Below are 24,240 nucleotides of genomic sequence, written 5' to 3'. Positions count from 1 at the left end.
TAATTAAATAAAAAACTAAAAAAACCGAAAATCAACTGTTCTGGTACGATCACGGACGATAAGCAACAACGCTAGTATTCGGATCGGTGACCGCCTGGGAAATCTGGAAAAGAGGGCTGGCAGGGGTAGCCAAAAAATGAAGACAGACAAAGTGTACTAGAAATAACAAGAGTATGACACGACAGAACTGTTCTGAAATACCCCAGGGCTTATAGTTTTGTAGCAGTGTACAATTGCAAATTTGTAAACAAAAATTTATCTTTCGCCGCTAGAAGAGATGGATGCTTTGTCGAACCGCCTGTGTCTTGTGTCCGTGTTTTCGCACCTTTTCACGGCACAGCACAGCGCTGCTCTAGTAGCTCCGAACGGCCGCACACGGCGCCTCGGACACGCCGGTCAGTCCGGCGCCAGTCTCGCAGATGTTTCTCGTGCTTGTGCTGTCATATGGACCACGACCCGAGCGGCAGCGAGCGGCAGTCGAGCAAAGTCGGGACAAGTCGGGAAGGAAGGGGACAGCCGAGAATGCACCGTGCGAATTACGCAAATATCTGGAAGCGCGACGCGTGTCAGGCAGGTGAGAACGCTTCCCTCGGTCCAGCAGGACACTGCCACACCCCGCGCAGTCCACCCGCCGCCCGGAAGACCTGCGCCGGATAACAATAAGAAGGTGCGTCTCCCGCGAGTGTCGAGGTGGAAGGACGTGCTTTGCGTCAAATGTGCCACCGAAAATGGCGATTGCGTGTATTGGGAGGAGGGGCGAAGCCTTCTTCTGGCGTGCGGCTACAGTATAAGGACGCCAACGGCCATACCATGTTGAATACACCGGTTCTCGCCCGATCACCGAAGTTAAGCAACATCGGGCCCTGTTAGTACTTGGATGGGTGACCGCCTGGGAACACCAGGTGCTGTTGGCTCTCTCTCTGCTTTTAAATTTTATTTCACTACACCTGCCAGCCCTCTTTTCATACAGACTCTCAGGTGCGACAAAGATGCTCCCACAAGCCTTTTAAACTACTGTATTAAACGTAAGATGCGAAATTACAGTAATGAACTCAGTTTGAGCAAGAATGCGCCAAGGAAGGGTGGTAGGAACTCCTTGAAAGTAACGAAACACTGCGAATCGACAGATGTGCACTTGAAATGCGTCAGAGCCTACTGTTTTGTAGGAGCGCTAACTTCCAAAAACTAAATAATTAAATAAAAAACTAAAAAAACCGAAAATCAACTGTTCTGGTACGATCACGGACGATAAGCAACAACGCTAGTATTCGGATCGGTGACCGCCTGGGAAATCTGGAAAAGAGGGCTGGCAGGGGTAGCCAAAAAATGAAGACAGACAAAGTGTCTCTAGAAATAACAAGAGTATGACGCGACTGGACTGTTCTGAAATACCCCAGGGCTTATAGTTTTGTAGCAGTGTACAATTGCAAATTTGTAAACAAAAATTTATCTTTCGCCGCTAGAAGAGATGGATGCTTTGTCGAACCGCCTGTGTCTTGTGTCCGTGTTTTCGCACCTTTTCACGGCACAGCACAGCGCTGCTCTAGTAGCTCCGAACGGCCGCACACGGCGCCTCGGACACGCCGGTCAGTCCGGCGCCAGTCTCGCAGATGTTTCTCGTGCTTGTGCTGTCATATGGACCACGACCCGAGCGGCAGCGAGCGGCAGTCGAGCAAAGTCGGGACAAGTCGGGACAAGTCGGGACAAGTCGGGACAAGTCGGGACAAGTCGGGACAAGTCGGGACAAGTCGGGACAAGTCGGGACAAGTCGGGACAAGTCGGGACAAGTCGGGACAAGTCGGGACAAGTCGGGACAAGTCGGGACAAGTCGGGACAAGTCGGGACAAGTCGGGACAAGTCGGGAAGGAAGGGTACAGCCGAGAATGCACCGTGCGAATTACGCAAATATCTGGAAGCGCGACGCGTGTCAGGCAGGTGAGAACGCTTCCCTCGGTCCAGCAGGACACTGCCACACCCCGCGCAGTCCACCCGCCGCCCGGAAGACCTGCGCCGGATAACAATAAGAAGGTGCGTCTCCCGCGAGTGTCGAGGTGGAAGGACGTGCTTTGCGTCAAATGTGCCACCGAAAATGGCGATTGCGTGTATTGGGAGGAGGGGCGAAGCCTTCTTCTGGCGTGCGACTACAGTATAAGGACGCCAACGGCCATACCATGTTGAATACACCGGTTCTCGTCCGATCACCGAAGTTAAGCAACATCGGGCCCTGTTAGTACTTGGATGGGTGACCGCCTGGGAACACCAGGTGCTGTTGGCGCTCTCTCTCTGCTTTTAAATTTTATTTCACTACACCTGCCAGCCCTCTTTTCATACAGACTCTCAGGTGCGACAAAGATGCTCCCACAAGCATTTTAAACTACTGTATTAAACGTAAGATGCGAAATTACAGTAATGAACTCAGTTTGAGCAAGAATGCGCCAAGGAAGGGTGGTAGGAACTCCTTGAAAGTAACGAAACACTGCGAATCGACAGATGTGCACTTGAAATGCGTCAGAGCCTACTGTTTTGTAGGAGCGCTAACTTCCAAAAACTAAATAATTAAATAAAAAACTAAAAAAACCGAAAATCAACTGTTCTGGTACGATCACGGACGATAAGCAACAACGCTAGTATTCGGATCGGTGACCGCCTGGGAAATCTGGAAAAGAGGGCTGGCAGGGGTAGCCAAAAAATGAAGACAGACAAAGTGTACTAGAAATAACAAGAGTATGACACGACAGAACTGTTCTGAAATACCCCAGGGCTTATAGTTTTGTAGCAGTGTACAATTGCAAATTTGTAAACAAAAATTTATCTTTCGCCGCTAGAAGAGATGGATGCTTTGTCGAACCGCCTGTGTCTTGTGTCCGTGTTTTCGCACCTTTTCACGGCACAGCACAGCGCTGCTCTAGTAGCTCCGAACGGCCGCACACGGCGCCTCGGACACGCCGGTCAGTCCGGCGCCAGTCTCGCAGATGTTTCTCGTGCTTGTGCTGTCATATGGACCACGACCCGAGCGGCAGCGAGCGGCAGTCGAGCAAAGTCGGGACAAGTCGGGAAGGAAGGGGACAGCCGAGAATGCACCGTGCGAATTACGCAAATATCTGGAAGCGCGACGCGTGTCAGGCAGGTGAGAACGCTTCCCTCGGTCCAGCAGGACACTGCCACACCCCGCGCAGTCCACCCGCCGCCCGGAAGACCTGCGCCGGATAACAATAAGAAGGTGCGTCTCCCGCGAGTGTCGAGGTGGAAGGACGTGCTTTGCGTCAAATGTGCCACCGAAAATGGCGATTGCGTGTATTGGGAGGAGGGGCGAAGCCTTCTTCTGGCGTGCGGCTACAGTATAAGGACGCCAACGGCCATACCATGTTGAATACACCGGTTCTCGTCCGATCACCGAAGTTAAGCAACATCGGGCCCTGTTAGTACTTGGATGGGTGACCGCCTGGGAACACCAGGTGCTGTTGGCGCTCTCTCTCTGCTTTTAAATTTTATTTCACTACACCTGCCAGCCCTCTTTTCATACAGACTCTCAGGTGCGACAAAGATGCTCCCACAAGCATTTTAAACTACTGTATTAAACGTAAGATGCGAAATTACAGTAATGAACTCAGTTTGAGCAAGAATGCGCCAAGGAAGGGTGGTAGGAACTCCTTGAAAGTAACGAAACACTGCGAATCGACAGATGTGCACTTGAAATGCGTCAGAGCCTACTGTTTTGTAGGAGCGCTAATTCCCAAAAACTAAATAATTAAATAAAAAAATAAAAAAACCGAAAATCAACTGTTCTGGTACGATCACGGACGATAAGCAACAACGCTAGTATTCGGATCGGTGACCGCCTGGGAAATCTGGAAAAGAGGGCTGGCAGGGGTAGCCAAAAAATGAAGACAGACAAAGTGTACTAGAAATAACAAGAGTATGACACGACAGGACTGTTCTGAAATACCCCAGGGCTTATAGTTTTGTAGCAGTGTACAATTGCAAATTTGTAAACAAAAATTTATGTTTCGCCGCTAGAAGAGATGGATGCTTTGTCGAACCGCCTGTGTCTTGTGTCCGTGTTTTCGCACCTTTTCACGGCACAGCACAGCGCTGCTCTAGTAGCTCCGAACGGCCGCACACGGCGCCTCGGACACGCCGGTCAGTCCGGCGCCAGTCTCTTAGATGTTTCTCGTGCTTGTGCTGTCATATGGACCACGACCCGAGCGGCAGCGAGCGGCAGTCGAGCAAAGTCGGGACAAGTCGGGAAGGAAGGGGACAGCCGAGAATGCACCGTGCGAATTACGCAAATATCTGGAAGCGCGACGCGTGTCAGGCAGGTGAGAACGCTTCCCTCGGTCCAGCAGGACACTGCCACACCCCGCGCAGTCCACCCGCCGCCCGGAAGACCTGCGCCGGATAACAATAAGAAGGTGCGTCTCCCGCGAGTGTCGAGGTGGAAGGACGTGCTTTGCGTCAAATGTGCCACCGAAAATGGCGATTGCGTGTATTGGGAGGAGGGGCGAAGCCTTCTTCTGGCGTGCGGCTACAGTATAAGGACGCCAACGGCCATACCATGTTGAATACACCGGTTCTCGTCCGATCACCGAAGTTAAGCAACATCGGGCCCTGTTAGTACTTGGATGGGTGACCGCCTGGGAACACCAGGTGCTGTTGGCGCTCTCTCTCTGCTTTTAAATTTTATTTCACTACACCTGCCAGCCCTCTTTTCATACAGACTCTCAGGTGCGACAAAGATGCTCCCACAAGCATTTTAAACTACTGTATTAAACGTAAGATGCGAAATTACAGTAATGAACTCAGTTTGAGCAAGAATGCGCCAAGGAAGGGTGGTAGGAACTCCTTGAAAGTAACGAAACACTGCGAATCGACAGATGTGCACTTGAAATGCGTCAGAGCCTACTGTTTTGTAGGAGCGCTAACTTCCAAAAACTAAATAATTAAATAAACTAAAAAAACCGAAAATCAACTGTTCTGGTACGATCACGGACGATAAGCAACAACGCTAGTATTCGGATCGGTGACCGCCTGGGAAATCTGGAAAAGAGGGCTGGCAGGGGTAGCCAAAAAATGAAGACAGACAAAGTGTCTCTAGAAATAACAAGAGTATGACACGACAGGACTGTTCTGAATTACGTCAGGGCTTATAGTTTTGTAGCAGTGTACAATTGCAAATTTGTAAACAAAAATTTATCTTTCGCCGCTAGAAGAGATGGATGCTTTGTCGAACCGCCTGTGTCTTGTGTCCGTGTTTTCGCACCTTTTCACGGCACAGCACAGCGCTGCTCTAGTAGCTCCGAACGGCCGCACACGGCGCCTCGGACACGCCGGTCAGTCCGGCGCCAGTCTCGCAGATGTTTCTCGTGCTTGTGCTGTCATATGGACCACGACCCGAGCGGCAGCGAGCGGCAGTCGAGCAAAGTCGGGACAAGTCGGGAAGGAAGGGGACAGCCGAGAATGCACCGTGCGAATTACGCAAATATCTGGAAGCGCGACGCGTGTCAGGCAGGTGAGAACGCTTCCCTCGGTCCAGCAGGACACTGCCACACCCCGCGCAGTCCACCCGCCGCCCGGAAGACCTGCGCCGGATAACAATAAGAAGGTGCGTCTCCCGCGAGTGTCGAGGTGGAAGGACGTGCTTTGCGTCAAATGTGCCACCGAAAATGGCGATTGCGTGTATTGGGAGGAGGGGCGAAGCCTTCTTCTGGCGTGCGGCTACAGTATAAGGACGCCAACGGCCATACCATGTTGAATACACCGGTTCTCGTCCGATCACCGAAGTTAAGCAACATCGGGCCCTGTTAGTACTTGGATGGGTGACCGCCTGGGAACACCAGGTGCTGTTGGCGCTCTCTCTCTGCTTTTAAATTTTATTTCACTACACCTGCCAGCCCTCTTTTCATACAGACTCTCAGGTGCGACAAAGATGCTCCCACAAGCATTTTAAACTACTGTATTAAACGTAAGATGCGAAATTACAGTAATGAACTCAGTTTGAGCAAGAATGCGCCAAGGAAGGGTGGTAGGAACTCCTTGAAAGTAACGAAACACTGCGAATCGACAGATGTGCACTTGAAATGCGTCAGAGCCTACTGTTTTGTAGGAGCGCTAACTTCCAAAATCTAAATAATTAAATAAAAAACTAAAAAAACCGAAAATCAACTGTTCTGGTACGATCACGGACGATAAGCAACAACGCTAGTATTCGGATCGGTGACCGCCTGGGAAATCTGGAAAAGAGGGCTGGCAGGGGTAGCCAAAAAATGAAGACAGACAAAGTGTACTAGAAATAACAAGAGTATGACACGACAGGACTGTTCTGAAATACCCCAGGGCTTATAGTTTTGTAGCAGTGTACAATTGCAAATTTGTAAACAAAAATTTATGTTTCGCCGCTAGAAGAGATGGATGCTTTGTCGAACCGCCTGTGTCTTGTGTCCGTGTTTTCGCACCTTTTCACGGCACAGCACAGCGCTGCTCTAGTAGCTCCGAACGGCCGCACACGGCGCCTCGGACACGCCGGTCAGTCCGGCGCCAGTCTCGCAGATGTTTCTCGTGCTTGTGCTGTCATATGGACCACGACCCGAGCGGCAGCGAGCGGCAATCGAGCAAAGTCGGGACAAGTCGGGAAGGAAGGGGACAGCCGAGAATGCACCGTGCGAATTACGCAAATATCTGGAAGCGCGACGCGTGTCAGGCAGGTGAGAACGCTTCCCTCGGTCCAGCAGGACACTGCCACACCCCGCGCAGTCCACCCGCCGCCCGGAAGACCTGCGCCGGATAACAATAAGAAGGTGCGTCTCCCGCGAGTGTCGAGGTGGAAGGACGTGCTTTGCGTCAAATGTGCCACCGAAAATGGCGATTGCGTGTATTGGGAGGAGGGGCGAAGCCTTCTTCTGGCGTGCGGCTACAGTATAAGGACGCCAACGGCCATACCATGTTGAATACACCGGTTCTCGTCCGATCACCGAAGTTAAGCAACATCGGGCCCTGTTAGTACTTGGATGGGTGACCGCCTGGGAACACCAGGTGCTGTTGGCGCTCTCTCTCTGCTTTTAAATTTTATTTCACTACACCTGCCAGCCCTCTTTTCATACAGACTCTCAGGTGCGACAAAGATGCTCCCACAAGCATTTTAAACTACTGTATTAAACGTAAGATGCGAAATTACAGTAATGAACTCAGTTTGAGCAAGAATGCGCCAAGGAAGGGTGGTAGGAACTCCTTGAAAGTAACGAAACACTGCGAATCGACAGATGTGCACTTGAAATGCGTCAGAGCCTACTGTTTTGTAGGAGCGCTAACTTCCAAAATCTAAATAATTAAATAAAAAACTAAAAAAACCGAAAATCAACTGTTCTGGTACGATCACGGACGATAAGCAACAACGCTAGTATTCGGATCGGTGACCGCCTGGGAAATCTGGAAAAGAGGGCTGGCAGGGGTAGCCAAAAAATGAAGACAGACAAAGTGTACTAGAAATAACAAGAGTATGACACGACAGGACTGTTCTGAAATACCCCAGGGCTTATAGTTTTGTAGCAGTGTACAATTGCAAATTTGTAAACAAAAATTTATCTTTCGCCGCTAGAAGAGATGGATGCTTTGTCGAACCGCCTGTGTCTTGTGTCCGTGTTTTCGCACCTTTTCACGGCACAGCACAGCGCTGCTCTAGTAGCTCCGAACGGCCGCACACGGCGCCTCGGACACGCCGGTCAGTCCGGCGCCAGTCTCGCAGATGTTTCTCGTGCTTGTGCTGTCATATGGACCACGACCCGAGCGGCAGCGAGCGGCAGTCGAGCAAAGTCGGGACAAGTCGGGACAAGTCGGGAAGGAAGGGGACAGCCGAGAATGCACCGTGCGAATTACGCAAATATCTGGAAGCGCGACGCGTGTCAGGCAGGTGAGAACGCTTCCCTCGGTCCAGCAGGACACTGCCACACCCCGCGCAGTCCACCCGCCGCCCGGAAGACCTGCGCCGGATAACAATAAGAAGGTGCGTCTCCCGCGAGTGTCGAGGTGGAAGGACGTGCTTTGCGTCAAATGTGCCACCGAAAATGGCGATTGCGTGTATTGGGAGGAGGGGCGAAGCCTTCTTCTGGCGTGCGGCTACAGTATAAGGACGCCAACGGCCATACCATGTTGAATACACCGGTTCTCGTCCGATCACCGAAGTTAAGCAACATCGGGCCCTGTTAGTACTTGGATGGGTGACCGCCTGGGAACACCAGGTGCTGTTGGCGCTCTCTCTCTGCTTTTAAATTTTATTTCACTACACCTGCCAGCCCTCTTTTCATACAGACTCTCAGGTGCGACAAAGATGCTCCCACAAGCATTTTAAACTACTGTATTAAACGTAAGATGCGAAATTACAGTAATGAACTCAGTTTGAGCAAGAATGCGCCAAGGAAGGGTGGTAGGAACTCCTTGAAAGTAACGAAACACTGCGAATCGACAGATGTGCACTTGAAATGCGTCAGAGCCTACTGTTTTGTAGGAGCGCTAACTTCCAAAATCTAAATAATTAAATAAAAAACTAAAAAAACCGAAAATCAACTGTTCTGGTACGATCACGGACGATAAGCAACAACGCTAGTATTCGGATCGGTGACCGCCTGGGAAATCTGGAAAAGAGGGCTGGCAGGGGTAGCCAAAAAATGAAGACAGACAAAGTGTACTAGAAATAACAAGAGTATGACACGACAGGACTGTTCTGAAATACCCCAGGGCTTATAGTTTTGTAGCAGTGTACAATTGCAAATTTGTAAACAAAAATTTATCTTTCGCCGCTAGAAGAGATGGATGCTTTGTCGAACCGCCTGTGTCTTGTGTCCGTGTTTTCGCACCTTTTCACGGCACAGCACAGCGCTGCTCTAGTAGCTCCGAACGGCCGCACACGGCGCCTCGGACACGCCGGTCAGTCCGGCGCCAGTCTCGCAGATGTTTCTCGTGCTTGTGCTGTCATATGGACCACGACCCGAGCGGCAGCGAGCGGCAGTCGAGCAAAGTCGGGACAAGTCGGGAAGGAAGGGGACAGCCGAGAATGCACCGTGCGAATTACGCAAATATCTGGAAGCGCGACGCGTGTCAGGCAGGTGAGAACGCTTCCCTCGGTCCAGCAGGACACTGCCACACCCCGCGCAGTCCACCCGCCGCCCGGAAGACCTGCGCCGGATAACAATAAGAAGGTGCGTCTCCCGCGAGTGTCGAGGTGGAAGGACGTGCTTTGCGTCAAATGTGCCACCGAAAATGGCGATTGCGTGTATTGGGAGGAGGGGCGAAGCCTTCTTCTGGCGTGCGGCTACAGTATAAGGACGCCAACGGCCATACCATGTTGAATACACCGGTTCTCGTCCGATCACCGAAGTTAAGCAACATCGGGCCCTGTTAGTACTTGGATGGGTGACCGCCTGGGAACACCAGGTGCTGTTGGCGCTCTCTCTCTGCTTTTAAATTTTATTTCACTACACCTGCCAGCCCTCTTTTCATACAGACTCTCAGGTGCGACAAAGATGCTCCCACAAGCATTTTAAACTACTGTATTAAACGTAAGATGCGAAATTACAGTAATGAACTCAGTTTGAGCAAGAATGCGCCAAGGAAGGGTGGTAGGAACTCCTTGAAAGTAACGAAACACTGCGAATCGACAGATGTGCACTTGAAATGCGTCAGAGCCTACTGTTTTGTAGGAGCGCTAACTTCCAAAATCTAAATAATTAAATAAAAAACTAAAAAAACCGAAAATCAACTGTTCTGGTACGATCACGGACGATAAGCAACAACGCTAGTATTCGGATCGGTGACCGCCTGGGAAATCTGGAAAAGAGGGCTGGCAGGGGTAGCCAAAAAATGAAGACAGACAAAGTGTACTAGAAATAACAAGAGTATGACACGACAGGACTGTTCTGAAATACCCCAGGGCTTATAGTTTTGTAGCAGTGTACAATTGCAAATTTGTAAACAAAAATTTATCTTTCGCCGCTAGAAGAGATGGATGCTTTGTCGAACCGCCTGTGTCTTGTGTCCGTGTTTTCGCACCTTTTCACGGCACAGCACAGCGCTGCTCTAGTAGCTCCGAACGGCCGCACACGGCGCCTCGGACACGCCGGTCAGTCCGGCGCCAGTCTCGCAGATGTTTCTCGTGCTTGTGCTGTCATATGGACCACGACCCGAGCGGCAGCGAGCGGCAGTCGAGCAAAGTCGGGACAAGTCGGGAAGGAAGGGGACAGCCGAGAATGCACCGTGCGAATTACGCAAATATCTGGAAGCGCGACGCGTGTCAGGCAGGTGAGAACGCTTCCCTCGGTCCAGCAGGACACTGCCACACCCCGCGCAGTCCACCCGCCGCCCGGAAGACCTGCGCCGGATAACAATAAGAAGGTGCGTCTCCCGCGAGTGTCGAGGTGGAAGGACGTGCTTTGCGTCAAATGTGCCACCGAAAATGGCGATTGCGTGTATTGGGAGGAGGGGCGAAGCCTTCTTCTGGCGTGCGGCTACAGTATAAGGACGCCAACGGCCATACCATGTTGAATACACCGGTTCTCGTCCGATCACCGAAGTTAAGCAACATCGGGCCCTGTTAGTACTTGGATGGGTGACCGCCTGGGAACACCAGGTGCTGTTGGCGCTCTCTCTCTGCTTTTAAATTTTATTTCACTACACCTGCCAGCCCTCTTTTCATACAGACTCTCAGGTGCGACAAAGATGCTCCCACAAGCATTTTAAACTACTGTATTAAACGTAAGATGCGAAATTACAGTAATGAACTCAGTTTGAGCAAGAATGCGCCAAGGAAGGGTGGTAGGAACTCCTTGAAAGTAACGAAACACTGCGAATCGACAGATGTGCACTTGAAATGCGTCAGAGCCTACTGTTTTGTAGGAGCGCTAACTTCCAAAATCTAAATAATTAAATAAAAAACTAAAAAAACCGAAAATCAACTGTTCTGGTACGATCACGGACGATAAGCAACAACGCTAGTATTCGGATCGGTGACCGCCTGGGAAATCTGGAAAAGAGGGCTGGCAGGGGTAGCCAAAAAATGAAGACAGACAAAGTGTACTAGAAATAACAAGAGTATGACACGACAGGACTGTTCTGAAATACCCCAGGGCTTATAGTTTTGTAGCAGTGTACAATTGCAAATTTGTAAACAAAAATTTATGTTTCGCCGCTAGAAGAGATGGATGCTTTGTCGAACCGCCTGTGTCTTGTGTCCGTGTTTTCGCACCTTTTCACGGCACAGCACAGCGCTGCTCTAGTAGCTCCGAACGGCCGCACACGGCGCCTCGGACACGCCGGTCAGTCCGGCGCCAGTCTCGCAGATGTTTCTCGTGCTTGTGCTGTCATATGGACCACGACCCGAGCGGCAGCGAGCGGCAGTCGAGCAAAGTCGGGACAAGTCGGGAAGGAAGGGGACAGCCGAGAATGCACCGTGCGAATTACGCAAATATCTGGAAGCGCGACGCGTGTCAGGCAGGTGAGAACGCTTCCCTCGGTCCAGCAGGACACTGCCACACCCCGCGCAGTCCACCCGCCGCCCGGAAGACCTGCGCCGGATAACAATAAGAAGGTGCGTCTCCCGCGAGTGTCGAGGTGGAAGGACGTGCTTTGCGTCAAATGTGCCACCGAAAATGGCGATTGCGTGTATTGGGAGGAGGGGCGAAGCCTTCTTCTGGCGTGCGGCTACAGTATAAGGACGCCAACGGCCATACCATGTTGAATACACCGGTTCTCGTCCGATCACCGAAGTTAAGCAACATCGGGCCCTGTTAGTACTTGGATGGGTGACCGCCTGGGAACACCAGGTGCTGTTGGCGCTCTCTCTCTGCTTTTAAATTTTATTTCACTACACCTGCCAGCCCTCTTTTCATACAGACTCTCAGGTGCGACAAAGATGCTCCCACAAGCATTTTAAACTACTGTATTAAACGTAAGATGCGAAATTACAGTAATGAACTCAGTTTGAGCAAGAATGCGCCAAGGAAGGGTGGTAGGAACTCCTTGAAAGTAACGAAACACTGCGAATCGACAGATGTGCACTTGAAATGCGTCAGAGCCTACTGTTTTGTAGGAGCGCTAACTTCCAAAATCTAAATAATTAAATAAAAAACTAAAAAAACCGAAAATCAACTGTTCTGGTACGATCACGGACGATAAGCAACAACGCTAGTATTCGGATCGGTGACCGCCTGGGAAATCTGGAAAAGAGGGCTGGCAGGGGTAGCCAAAAAATGAAGACAGACAAAGTGTACTAGAAATAACAAGAGTATGACACGACAGGACTGTTCTGAAATACCCCAGGGCTTATAGTTTTGTAGCAGTGTACAATTGCAAATTTGTAAACAAAAATTTATGTTTCGCCGCTAGAAGAGATGGATGCTTTGTCGAACCGCCTGTGTCTTGTGTCCGTGTTTTCGCACCTTTTCACGGCACAGCACAGCGCTGCTCTAGTAGCTCCGAACGGCCGCACACGGCGCCTCGGACACGCCGGTCAGTCCGGCGCCAGTCTCGCAGATGTTTCTCGTGCTTGTGCTGTCATATGGACCACGACCCGAGCGGCAGCGAGCGGCAGTCGAGCAAAGTCGGGACAAGTCGGGAAGGAAGGGGACAGCCGAGAATGCACCGTGCGAATTACGCAAATATCTGGAAGCGCGACGCGTGTCAGGCAGGTGAGAACGCTTCCCTCGGTCCAGCAGGACACTGCCACACCCCGCGCAGTCCACCCGCCGCCCGGAAGACCTGCGCCGGATAACAATAAGAAGGTGCGTCTCCCGCGAGTGTCGAGGTGGAAGGACGTGCTTTGCGTCAAATGTGCCACCGAAAATGGCGATTGCGTGTATTGGGAGGAGGGGCGAAGCCTTCTTCTGGCGTGCGGCTACAGTATAAGGACGCCAACGGCCATACCATGTTGAATACACCGGTTCTCGTCCGATCACCGAAGTTAAGCAACATCGGGCCCTGTTAGTACTTGGATGGGTGACCGCCTGGGAACACCAGGTGCTGTTGGCGCTCTCTCTCTGCTTTTAAATTTTATTTCACTACACCTGCCAGCCCTCTTTTCATACAGACTCTCAGGTGCGACAAAGATGCTCCCACAAGCATTTTAAACTACTGTATTAAACGTAAGATGCGAAATTACAGTAATGAACTCAGTTTGAGCAAGAATGCGCCAAGGAAGGGTGGTAGGAACTCCTTGAAAGTAACGAAACACTGCGAATCGACAGATGTGCACTTGAAATGCGTCAGAGCCTACTGTTTTGTAGGAGCGCTAACTTCCAAAATCTAAATAATTAAATAAAAAACTAAAAAAACCGAAAATCAACTGTTCTGGTACGATCACGGACGATAAGCAACAACGCTAGTATTCGGATCGGTGACCGCCTGGGAAATCTGGAAAAGAGGGCTGGCAGGGGTAGCCAAAAAATGAAGACAGACAAAGTGTACTAGAAATAACAAGAGTATGACACGACAGGACTGTTCTGAAATACCCCAGGGCTTATAGTTTTGTAGCAGTGTACAATTGCAAATTTGTAAACAAAAATTTATCTTTCGCCGCTAGAAGAGATGGATGCTTTGTCGAACCGCCTGTGTCTTGTGTCCGTGTTTTCGCACCTTTTCACGGCACAGCACAGCGCTGCTCTAGTAGCTCCGAACGGCCGCACACGGCGCCTCGGACACGCCGGTCAGTCCGGCGCCAGTCTCGCAGATGTTTCTCGTGCTTGTGCTGTCATATGGACCACGACCCGAGCGGCAGCGAGCGGCAGTCGAGCAAAGTCGGGACAAGTCGGGAAGGAAGGGGACAGCCGAGAATGCACCGTGCGAATTACGCAAATATCTGGAAGCGCGACGCGTGTCAGGCAGGTGAGAACGCTTCCCTCGGTCCAGCAGGACACTGCCACACCCCGCGCAGTCCACCCGCCGCCCGGAAGACCTGCGCCGGATAACAATAAGAAGGTGCGTCTCCCGCGAGTGTCGAGGTGGAAGGACGTGCTTTGCGTCAAATGTGCCACCGAAAATGGCGATTGCGTGTATTGGGAGGAGGGGCGAAGCCTTCTTCTGGCGTGCGGCTACAGTATAAGGACGCCAACGGCCATACCATGTTGAATACACCGGTTCTCGTCCGATCACCGAAGTTAAGCAACATCGGGCCCTGTTAGTACTTGGATGGGTGACCGCCTGGGAACACCAGGTGCTGTTGGCGCTCTCTCTCTGCTTTTAAATTTTATTTCACTACACCTGCCAGCCCTCTTTTCATACAGACTCTCAGGTGCGACAAAGATGCTCCCACAAGCATTTTAAACTACTGTATTAAACGTAAGATGCGAAATTACAGTAATGAACTCAGTTTGAGCAAGAATGCGCCAAGGAAGGGTGGTAGGAACTCCTTGAAAGTAACGAAACACTGCGAATCGACAGATGTGCACTTGAAATGCGTCAGAGCCTACTGTTTTGTAGGAGCGCTAACTTCCAAAATCTAAATAATTAAATAAAAAACTAAAAAAACCGAAAATCAACTGTTCTGGTACGATCACGGACGATAAGCAACAACGCTAGTATTCGGATCGGTGACCGCCTGGGAAATCTGGAAAAGAGGGCTGGCAGGGGTAGCCAAAAAATGAAGACAGACAAAGTGTACTAGAAATAACAAGAGTATGACACGACAGGACTGTTCTGAAATACCCCAGGGCTTATAGTTTTGTAGCAGTGTACAATTGCAAATTTGTAAACAAAAATTTATCTTTCGCCGCTAGAAGAGATGGATGCTTTGTCGAACCGCCTGTGTCTTGTGTCCGTGTTTTCGCACCTTTTCACGGCACAGCACAGCGCTGCTCTAGTAGCTCCGAACGGCCGCACACGGCGCCTCGGACACGCCGGTCAGTCCGGCGCCAGTCTCGCAGATGTTTCTCGTGCTTGTGCTGTCATATGGACCACGACCCGAGCGGCAGCGAGCGGCAGTCGAGCAATGTCGGGACAAGTCGGGACAAGTCGGGAAGGAAGGGGACAGCCGAGAATGCACCGTGCGAATTACGCAAATATCTGGAAGCGCGACGCGTGTCAGGCAGGTGAGAACGCTTCCCTCGGTCCAGCAGGACACTGCCACACCCCGCGCAGTCCACCCGCCGCTCGGAAGACCTGCGCCGGATAACAATAAGAAGGTGCGTCTCCCGCGAGTGTCGAGGTGGAAGGACGTGCTTTGCGTCAAATGTGCCACCGAAAATGGCGATTGCGTGTATTGGGAGGAGGGGTGAAGCCTTCTTCTGGCGTGCGGCTACAGTATAAGGACGCCAACGGCCATACCATGTTGAATACACCGGTTCTCGTCCGATCACCGAAGTTAAGCAACATCGGGCCCTGTTAGTACTTGGATGGGTGACCGCCTGGGAACACCAGGTGCTGTTGGCGCTCTCTCTCTGCTTTTAAATTTTATTTCACTACACCTGCCAGCCCTCTTTTCATACAGACTCTCAGGTGCGACAAAGATGCTCCCACAAGCATTTTAAACTACTGTATTAAACGTAAGATGCGAAATTACAGTAATGAACTCAGTTTGAGCAAGAATGCGCCAAGGAAGGGTGGTAGGAACTCCTTGAAAGTAACGAAACACTGCGAATCGACAGATGTGCACTTGAAATGCGTCAGAGCCTACTGTTTTGTAGGAGCGCTAACTTCCAAAATCTAAATAATTAAATAAAAAACTAAAAAAACCGAAAATCAACTGTTCTGGTACGATCACGGACGATAAGCAACAACGCTAGTATTCGGATCGGTGACCGCCTGGGAAATCTGGAAAAGAGGGCTGGCAGGGGTAGCCAAAAAATGAAGACAGACAAAGTGTACTAGAAATAACAAGGGTATGACACGACAGGACTGTTCTGAAATACCCCAGGGCTTATAGTTTTGTAGCAGTGTACAATTGCAAATTTGTAAACAAAAATTTATCTTTCGCCGCTAGAAGAGATGGATGCTTTGTCGAACCGCCTGTGTCTTGTGTCCGTGTTTTCGCACCTTTTCACGGCACAGCACAGCGCTGCTCTAGTAGCTCCGAACGGCCGCACACGGCGCCTCGGACACGCCGGTCAGTCCGGCGCCAGTCTCGCAGATGTTTCTCGTGCTTGTGCTGTCATATGGACCACGACCCGAGCGGCAGCGAGCGGCAGTCGAGCAAAGTCGGGACAAGTCGGGAAGGAAGGGGACAGCCGAGAATGCACCGTGCGAATTACGCAAATATCTGGAAGCGCGACGCGTGTCAGGCAGGTGAGAACGCTTCCCTCGGTCCAGCAGGACACTGCCACACCCCGCGCAGTCCACCCGCCGCCCGGAAGACCTGCGCCGGATAACAATAAGAAGGTGCGTCTCCCGCGAGTGTCGAGGTGGAAGGACGTGCTTTGCGTCAAATGTGCCACCGAAAATGGCGATTGCGTGTATTGGGAGGAGGGGCGAAGCCTTCTTCTGGCGTGCGGCTACAGTATAAGGACGCCAACGGCCATACCATGTTGAATACACCGGTTCTCGTCCGATCACCGAAGTTAAGCAACATCGGGCCCTGTTAGTACTTGGATGGGTGACCGCCTGGGAACACCAGGTGCTGTTGGCGCTCTCTCTCTGCTTTTAAATTTTATTTCACTACACCTGCCAGCCCTCTTTTCATACAGACTCTCAGGTGCGACAAAGATGCTCCCACAAGCATTTTAAACTACTGTATTAAACGTAAGATGCGAAATTACAGTAATGAACTCAGTTTGAGCAAGAATGCGCCAAGGAAGGGTGGTAGGAACTCCTTGAAAGTAACGAAACACTGCGAATCGACAGATGTGCACTTGAAATGCGTCAGAGCCTACTGTTTTGTAGGAGCGCTAACTTCCAAAATCTAAATAATTAAATAAAAAACTAAAAAAACCGAAAATCAACTGTTCTGGTACGATCACGGACGATAAGCAACAACGCTAGTATTCGGATCGGTGACCGCCTGGGAAATCTGGAAAAGAGGGCTGGCAGGGGTAGCCAAAAAATGAAGACAGACAAAGTGTACTAGAAATAACAAGAGTATGACACGACAGGACTGTTCTGAAATACCCCAGGGCTTATAGTTTTGTAGCAGTGTACAATTGCAAATTTGTAAACAAAAATTTATCTTTCGCCGCTAGAAGAGATGGATGCTTTGTCGAACCGCCTGTGTCTTGTGTCCGTGTTTTCGCACCTTTTCACGGCACAGCACAGCGCTGCTCTAGTAGCTCCGAACGGCCGCACACGGCGCCTCGGACACGCCGGTCAGTCCGGCGCCAGTCTCGCAGATGTTTCTCGTGCTTGTGCTGTCATATGGACCACGACCCGAGCGGCAGCGAGCGGCAGTCGAGCAATGTCGGGACAAGTCGGGACAAGTCGGGAAGGAAGGGGACAGCCGAGAATGCACCGTGCGAATTACGCAAATATCTGGAAGCGCGACGCGTGTCAGGCAGGTGAGAACGCTTCCCTCGGTCCAGCAGGACACTGCCACACCCCGCGCAGTCCACCCGCCGCTCGGAAGACCTGCGCCGGATAACAATAAGAAGGTGCGTCTCCCGCGAGTGTCGAGGTGGAAGGACGTGCTTTGCGTCAAATGTGCCACCGAAAATGGCGATTGCGTGTATTGGGAGGAGGGGTGAAGCCTTCTTCTGGCGTGCGGCTACAGTATAAGGACGCCAACGGCCATACCATGTTGAATACACCGGTTCTCGTCCGATCACCGAAGTTAAGCAACATCGGGCCCTGTTAGTACTTGGATGGGTGACCGCCTGGGAACACCAGGTGCTGTTGGCGCTCTCTCTCTGCTTTTAAATTTTATTTCACTACACCTGCCAGCCCTCTTTTCATACAGACTCTCAGGTGCGACAAAGATGCTCCCACAAGCATTTTAAACTACTGTATTAAACGTAAGATGCGAAATTACAGTAATGAACTCAGTTTGAGCAAGAATGCGCCAAGGAAGGGTGGTAGGAACTCCTTGAAAGTAACGAAACACTGCGAATCGACAGATGTGCACTTGAAATGCGTCAGAGCCTACTGTTTTGTAGGAGCGCTAACTTCCAAAAACTAAATAATTAAATAAAAAACTAAAAAAACCGAAAATCAACTGTTCTGGTACGATCACGGACGATAAGCAACAACGCTAGTATTCGGATCGGTGACCGCCTGGGAAATCTGGAAAAGAGGGCTGGCAGGGGTAGCCAAAAAATGAAGACAGACAAAGTGTACTAGAAATAACAAGAGTATGACACGACAGGACTGTTCTGAAATACCCCAGGGCTTATAGTTTTGTAGCAGTGTACAATTGCAAATTTGTAAACAAAAATTTATCTTTCGCCGCTAGAAGAGATGGATGCTTTGTCGAACCGCCTGTGTCTTGTGTCCGTGTTTTCGCACCTTTTCACGGCACAGCACAGCGCTGCTCTAGTAGCTCCGAACGGCCGCACACGGCGCCTCGGACACGCCGGTCAGTCCGGCGCCAGTCTCGCAGATGTTTCTCGTGCTTGTGCTGTCATATGGACCACGACCCAAGCGGCAGCGAGCGGCAGTCGAGCAAAGTCGGGACAAGTCGGGAAGGAAGGGGACAGCCGAGAATGCACCGTGAGAATTACGCAAATATCTGGAAGCGCGACGCGTGTCAGGCAGGTGAGAACGCTTCCCTCGGTCCAGCAGGACACTGCCACACCCCGCGCAGTCCACCCGCCGCCCGGAAGACCTGCGCCGGATAACAATAAGAAGGTGCGTCTCCCCCGAGTGTCGAGGTGGAAGGACGTGCTTTGCGTCAAATGTGCCACCGAAAATGGCGATTGCGTGTATTGGGAGGAGGGGCGAAGCCTTCTTCTGGCGTGCGGCTACAGTATAAGGACGCCAACGGCCATGCCATGTTGAATACACCGGTTCTCGTCCGATCACCGAAGTTAAGCAACATCGGGGCCTGTTAGTACTTGGATGGGTGACCGCCTGGGAACACCAGGTGCTGTTGGCGCTCTCTCTCTGCTTTTAAATTTTATTTCACTACACCTGCCAGCCCTCTTTTCATACAGACTCTCAGGTGCGACAAAGATGCTCCCACAAGCCTTTTAAACTACTGTATTAAACGTAAGATGCGAAATTACAGTAATGAACTCAGTTTGAGCAAGAATGCGCCAAGGAAGGGTGGTAGGAACTCCTTGAAAGTAACGAAACACTGCGAATCGACAGATGTGCACTTGAAATGCGTCAGAGCCTACTGTTTTGTAGGAGCGCTAACTTCCAAAAACTAAATAATTAAATAAAAAACTAAAAAATCGAAAATCAACTGTTCTGGTACGATCACGGACGATAAGCAACAACGCTAGTATTCGGATCGGTGACCGCCTGGGAAATCTGGAAAAGAGGGCTGGCAGGGGTAGCCAAAAAATGAAGACAGACAAAGTGTACTAGAAATAACAAGAGTATGACACGACAGGACTGTTCTGAAATACCCCAGGGCTTATAGTTTTGTAGCAGTGTACAATTGCAAATTTGTAAACAAAAATTTATCTTTCGCCGCTAGAAGAGATGGATGCTTTGTCGAACCGCCTGTGTCTTGTGTCCGTGTTTTCGCACCTTTTCACGGCACAGCACAGCGCTGCTCTAGTAGCTCCGAACGGCCGCACACGGCGCCTCGGACACGCCGGTCAGTCCGGCGCCAGTCTCGCAGATGTTTCTCGTGCATGTGCTGTCATATGGACCACGACCCGAGCGGCAGCGAGCGGCAGTCGAGCAAAGTCGGGACAAGTCGGGACAAGTCGGGACAAGTCGGGACAAGTCGGGACAAGTCGGGACAAGTCGGGACAAGTCGGGACAAGTCGGGACAAGTCGGGACAAGTCGGGACAAGTCGGGACAAGTCGGGAAGGAAGGGGACAGCCGAGAATGCACCGTGCGAATTACGCAAATATCTGGAAGCGCGACGCGTGTCAGGCAGGTGAGAACGCTTCCCTCGGTCTAGCAGGACACTGCCACACCCCGCGCAGTCCACCCGCCGCCCGGAAGACCTGCGCCGGATAACAATAAGAAGGTGCGTCTCCCCCGAGTGTCGAGGTGGAAGGACGTGCTTTGCGTCAAATGTGCCACCGAAAATGGCGATTGCGTGTATTGGGAGGAGAGGCGAAGCCTTCTTCTGGCGTGCGGCTACAGTATAAGGACGCCAACGGCCATACCATGTTGAATACACCGGTTCTCGTCCGATCACCAAAGTTAAGCAACATCGGGCCCGGTTAGTACTTGGCTGTCTGCCCGCCTGGCAACACCTCGGTGCCGAGCGAGCAGTACTTCCTTGTGCGACTTGGCCGGCGGCGCCTCGCGTGTCGTCTGCTTCCTTTGCCACGTGGTTAAACTTCTACTGACTGTAAGTAATGGATTTGGTTTATGATGACAGTGAAGAGAGACAGAACAATGTTCAGTGCGAGTTTGATCGTTCCGTAGAAAAACCCTCGGCTTTTGAAATTCATCGTTGGTTAATTGAGGATTTGTTGTTGTCTACTACTGACGTACTCGGTATTCAGTTCGATACGTTCTTAAATTCTGTGTTTTTGAAACTCAAATCTTCCGATCTGTGTGATGCTGTTGTTTCTGTTAATGACGGTATTCGCAAATTTCGCCACCTTAACGGAAATATTAGTAATGTAACTGTGTCTCACGCTGGTTTTGGTGTTCGACAAATACGGATCTTTAACCTTCCGTTTGAAATTCGCAACGACACTATTTCTCGTCACTTGCGGCCATATGGCACTGTGTTATCTGTTGTGAAGGAGAAATGGTCGTCTGCATACATTTTTCAAGTCGAGAACGGTGTGCGGAGCGTGAAAATGGTTGTCAGGCAACACATTCCGTCCTTTATTTTGGTTAACGGCCACCGTGCGTTTGTGACTTATAGTGGACAGCCTCAAACTTGTTCATTTTGCAATGGTGTCGGTCATTACCGGCAAGACTGCCCGAAACGCAAACGGCCCGCTCAGTTACCGATTGACGACAGTTTGCGCGGGGCCAGCTTTGCCTCTGTCGCCGCCACGGTCTTAGGTACAGCCCCCCCCGCACCTTCGCGCCGCGTGGCCGATGCTAACCTCGCTGCCTCCGCGGTTGCCATGGATGTGTCCCCTCCCAGCAGTGACCTTGTTTCTGAGTCTGATGATTCTGCACAGGCTACGGCTACTGTCCAGGCTGCCGAAATTCTGTCTCTGCCCGATGTTTCACTTGCAACTGTGTCCGAACCCGCGCCTACGTCGGCGACTGATTTAGTGTCGACAGCTGTTTCGCAGACTGTGTCGGTACCGGAATTCTCTGGTACGGTGACTGACTTCGTTGACGTGGCCGCCAGTGCTCCCGTTCCCACTGCTGCCGTGGACTCGCAGGATTTTTTTGCGACTCCGAAACCGCGGCGTGATGAATTTCCGTCTCGAAGTTCTAGCAGGCAACGTGCACGCAGTGTCGGTCGGTCGCCTTCCTCAGGCAGGGGGTTTACACGACCGGACCGCAGTCCGTCTCCGGCTGACCGTACCCCCGCCGCTTCCCGGCAGTCGCGGGTTGGTCGGCAGGACTCACAACAGCGTGTCGCGCGTCGGGACCTAGACCCCGAGCGGCGGCAGTCTCAGGCTTCCGGCTCCGGGCGTCACACACAGCAATCACAACATCAACATCAACAACAACAACGGCGTGCCGCTTCTCGCCAGCGTTTGCCTGACGATCCTAACGTTGCCGATCAGAAGCGTGATGTCGCTGTTCGACATTTACGAACCGTTTTAAGTCAGCAGCCCGTTGGTTCCGATTCAGTTGTGACGGCCGACACGGCTTTGGCTGTGGCGACGCCGCAATTGCCGACGAAACGGAAGGCCGAAGACACCCACCAGCGTCGTGTCTGTCCTTCTGCCCCCGAGCGAGTGCCAACTTCTTCCGACGTGGAGATGCCCGCCGTTGATCCTTTGTCGGTAGCTTCCGGTGGCGCAGATTCTGGGATCGCGTCCACCCCCACTCCCGTCCACCCCACTGCGTGGGCGGAGGACGTGGAAGGTGGTGAGACGACTTACTGATTCCTTTGTTGTCCCCTAATCCGGTTGACGGGAATTAAAACCCGTCTTTTTCGCATACCTTTTATCCTTCTGGTGGCTGGAATTCCGTCCATGTCTGCTGTCTGTTTTTAAATGAGGAGTTTTTCGTGCTTGTGTCTTTTAATTGTGTATGGAGCCTGAGCGTTGCTCGTGGAATATTTTAACTATCAATGTTAACAAGCTGAGTAATCCACACAAGTTGTCGGCCTTACTCGCTTTTTTACATGATTCCCATTGTCATGTGGCATTCTTACAGGAAGTTACGCGTCAGGCTCTGTTGTTTTTACTTGACACTTCTGATTTTACTGTCGTTGATAATGTAATGTCGGACGAACAGACTGGTACTGCCATCTTAATTCGTCCGGAATTTGATGTTGGCAATCTTGAAATATTGCCAAATGGCCGCGCTATTGCATGTACCATTAACGGTGTTGCTTTTGTTAATGTGTACGCTCATGCCGGTGACAAACCAGCGCGCAATAAGTTTTATGGTCAGGATCTTTGTCAACTTCTCCATCACAATCGTACTGACTTAGTGATTGGTGGTGACTTTAATGCAGTAATTGATGGTCGAGATCAGGCGCCGCGTCCTAACTGGTGCCAGGAATTGCGTACGTTGGTTGACAGCTTTCGGCTCCGGGACACGTGGCGTGTCCTTAATCCGGACAAGACGCATTTCACGCACTTTTACGCCACCGGTCACAGTAGACTCGACAGGATCTATGTGTCTTCGCCGCTCGCCGCCCACGTCCGGAAGGCGGACGTGTTGCCGGTCATTTTTTCAGACCATTGCGGCTACTTGTGTCAGCTCCTCCTACCGCGTGCGCGCCCTACTCGGCGCAACAATACTTGGAAATTTAACTGTAGTCTTTTGGACGATGCCAGTCTCACGTCTCAGTTTACTGCGTTGTGGCGCAAGCTCTTGCGTGATAAAGGCGATGACGGCAATACTCTCGTTTGGTGGGTGGGGGTAGCCAAGCCGGCTATTAGGCGTTTTTTAATCGATTTTAGTCTCGATGCGGCGCATTGGCGTCGGTCGACGACACGTTTTTACCAGGACTGTTTAAAGGATCTCGCTCAGCGGGTCACGGCGTCTCCTGACTTGCTTCCTGTTTTTAATCAATTTAAGGCCAAGCTCCTCGATGATCTTCGTCGGAAGGGTGTTGGGGCTATCGCGCGGAGCCAACCGGTGGGTGACGTAGAAGGGGAACCGCTCTCTCTTTACCACCAACACAGGGAGCGCCGGCGGCGCGAGCGGTTGGCTATCCGTAAATGGATCCAGCAGGACGGCACGTCCACCTCAGATGGTGCGGCCATTGAGCGGGAAGTTCACGCGCATTTTGCGACGCTCTTTAGACACGTGGACGTAGACGCCGCGGCGCTGCGCGATTTTTTGCAGAGAGTGCCACGTGTGTTAACGAGACAGGATAGGGCTGTTTTAAATGAACCTTTTACGTTTGATGACTTAGATGCAGCTGTGAAACGGAGTCCTAGGGGCAGGTCCCCTGGACTGGACGGGATTCCCGCAGAATTTTATTTAAAGTTTTTCCGTCTTTTAAGTGCTGTTTTAATTGACATCATGAATGAGATCCATAACGGCGTTGATATTCCGGCGGAATTTTCCGAAGGGCGCATTGCACTCATTCCGAAATCGACCACAACACCACATCTCGACAGTGTTCGTCCGATAACCTTACTGAACGCCGACTATAAAATTATAGCACGGTGCATCACTCACAGACTGACGAACGTTATGCCGAAGGTGGTGAGTGAACATCAGACGTGTGCTGTTAGGGACCGTAACATTTTCGATGCTGTCCTGGCGTACCGGGACTGCATCGGCTATGTTAAAAGTCACAGGCTCCGGACGGCTGGGATAATGCTGGTCGATTTCAAAAACGCCTTCGATCGGATTAGTCACACCTATCTGCGGCAGGTGTTGGTCGGTTTTGGATTTGGCACTAAAATGACGAAGATGGTGCACAATATTTTGCGGAATGCCACGTCGCGGGTCGTAATCAACGGAATTGCCAGTCGTGTGATTCCGATTAGCCGTTCAGTTCGTCAGGGTTGCCCCTTGTCAATGTCGCTCTTCGCTTTGGCGTTGGATCCGCTCCTCCGCTGTATCGCCCAGGATTGCCGAGGCATTCGCATTGGTGACGATCAGCT

General features: G+C 51.3%; 16 non-coding genes across 16 annotated transcripts; all 16 read left to right on the top strand.

Annotated features, from left to right (window-relative positions):
• Positions 1-795: 795 nt before the first annotated feature.
• On the top strand, positions 796-914 carry LOC126274249 (5S ribosomal RNA). Its single transcript, XR_007550075.1, has one exon. It is a non-coding gene; the product is annotated as a 5S ribosomal RNA (ribosomal RNA).
• Positions 915-2,156: 1,242 nt separating this feature from the next.
• Positions 2,157-2,275, top strand: LOC126274169 (5S ribosomal RNA). The gene has a single exon (XR_007549996.1). It is a non-coding gene; the product is annotated as a 5S ribosomal RNA (ribosomal RNA).
• Positions 2,276-3,348: 1,073 nt separating this feature from the next.
• Positions 3,349-3,467, top strand: LOC126274168 (5S ribosomal RNA). Its single transcript, XR_007549995.1, has one exon. It is a non-coding gene; the product is annotated as a 5S ribosomal RNA (ribosomal RNA).
• A 1,073-nt stretch (positions 3,468-4,540) lies between these two features.
• Positions 4,541-4,659, top strand: LOC126274167 (5S ribosomal RNA). Its single transcript, XR_007549994.1, has one exon. It is a non-coding gene; the product is annotated as a 5S ribosomal RNA (ribosomal RNA).
• Positions 4,660-5,730: 1,071 nt separating this feature from the next.
• LOC126274165 (5S ribosomal RNA) lies at positions 5,731-5,849 on the top strand. Its single transcript, XR_007549992.1, has one exon. It is a non-coding gene; the product is annotated as a 5S ribosomal RNA (ribosomal RNA).
• A 1,073-nt stretch (positions 5,850-6,922) lies between these two features.
• On the top strand, positions 6,923-7,041 carry LOC126274164 (5S ribosomal RNA). Its single transcript, XR_007549991.1, has one exon. It is a non-coding gene; the product is annotated as a 5S ribosomal RNA (ribosomal RNA).
• Positions 7,042-8,124: 1,083 nt separating this feature from the next.
• LOC126274163 (5S ribosomal RNA) lies at positions 8,125-8,243 on the top strand. The gene has a single exon (XR_007549990.1). It is a non-coding gene; the product is annotated as a 5S ribosomal RNA (ribosomal RNA).
• A 1,073-nt stretch (positions 8,244-9,316) lies between these two features.
• Positions 9,317-9,435, top strand: LOC126274162 (5S ribosomal RNA). The gene has a single exon (XR_007549989.1). It is a non-coding gene; the product is annotated as a 5S ribosomal RNA (ribosomal RNA).
• A 1,073-nt stretch (positions 9,436-10,508) lies between these two features.
• On the top strand, positions 10,509-10,627 carry LOC126274161 (5S ribosomal RNA). The gene has a single exon (XR_007549988.1). It is a non-coding gene; the product is annotated as a 5S ribosomal RNA (ribosomal RNA).
• A 1,073-nt stretch (positions 10,628-11,700) lies between these two features.
• On the top strand, positions 11,701-11,819 carry LOC126274160 (5S ribosomal RNA). The gene has a single exon (XR_007549987.1). It is a non-coding gene; the product is annotated as a 5S ribosomal RNA (ribosomal RNA).
• A 1,073-nt stretch (positions 11,820-12,892) lies between these two features.
• LOC126274159 (5S ribosomal RNA) lies at positions 12,893-13,011 on the top strand. The gene has a single exon (XR_007549986.1). It is a non-coding gene; the product is annotated as a 5S ribosomal RNA (ribosomal RNA).
• A 1,073-nt stretch (positions 13,012-14,084) lies between these two features.
• LOC126274158 (5S ribosomal RNA) lies at positions 14,085-14,203 on the top strand. The gene has a single exon (XR_007549985.1). It is a non-coding gene; the product is annotated as a 5S ribosomal RNA (ribosomal RNA).
• Positions 14,204-15,286: 1,083 nt separating this feature from the next.
• LOC126274157 (5S ribosomal RNA) lies at positions 15,287-15,405 on the top strand. The gene has a single exon (XR_007549984.1). It is a non-coding gene; the product is annotated as a 5S ribosomal RNA (ribosomal RNA).
• A 1,073-nt stretch (positions 15,406-16,478) lies between these two features.
• LOC126274156 (5S ribosomal RNA) lies at positions 16,479-16,597 on the top strand. The gene has a single exon (XR_007549983.1). It is a non-coding gene; the product is annotated as a 5S ribosomal RNA (ribosomal RNA).
• A 1,083-nt stretch (positions 16,598-17,680) lies between these two features.
• LOC126274154 (5S ribosomal RNA) lies at positions 17,681-17,799 on the top strand. The gene has a single exon (XR_007549981.1). It is a non-coding gene; the product is annotated as a 5S ribosomal RNA (ribosomal RNA).
• A 1,073-nt stretch (positions 17,800-18,872) lies between these two features.
• Positions 18,873-18,991, top strand: LOC126274316 (5S ribosomal RNA). The gene has a single exon (XR_007550143.1). It is a non-coding gene; the product is annotated as a 5S ribosomal RNA (ribosomal RNA).
• The last annotated feature ends 5,249 nt before the right edge of the window (positions 18,992-24,240 follow it).

Source organism: Schistocerca gregaria, chromosome 5 (assembly GCF_023897955.1).
Source record: "Schistocerca gregaria isolate iqSchGreg1 chromosome 5, iqSchGreg1.2, whole genome shotgun sequence".
In the NCBI taxonomy this organism is placed as follows: Eukaryota; Metazoa; Arthropoda; class Insecta; order Orthoptera; family Acrididae; genus Schistocerca; species Schistocerca gregaria.
Note: the sequence above shows the minus strand (reverse complement) of the source record. Positions and strands in the feature narration are given on the sequence as shown.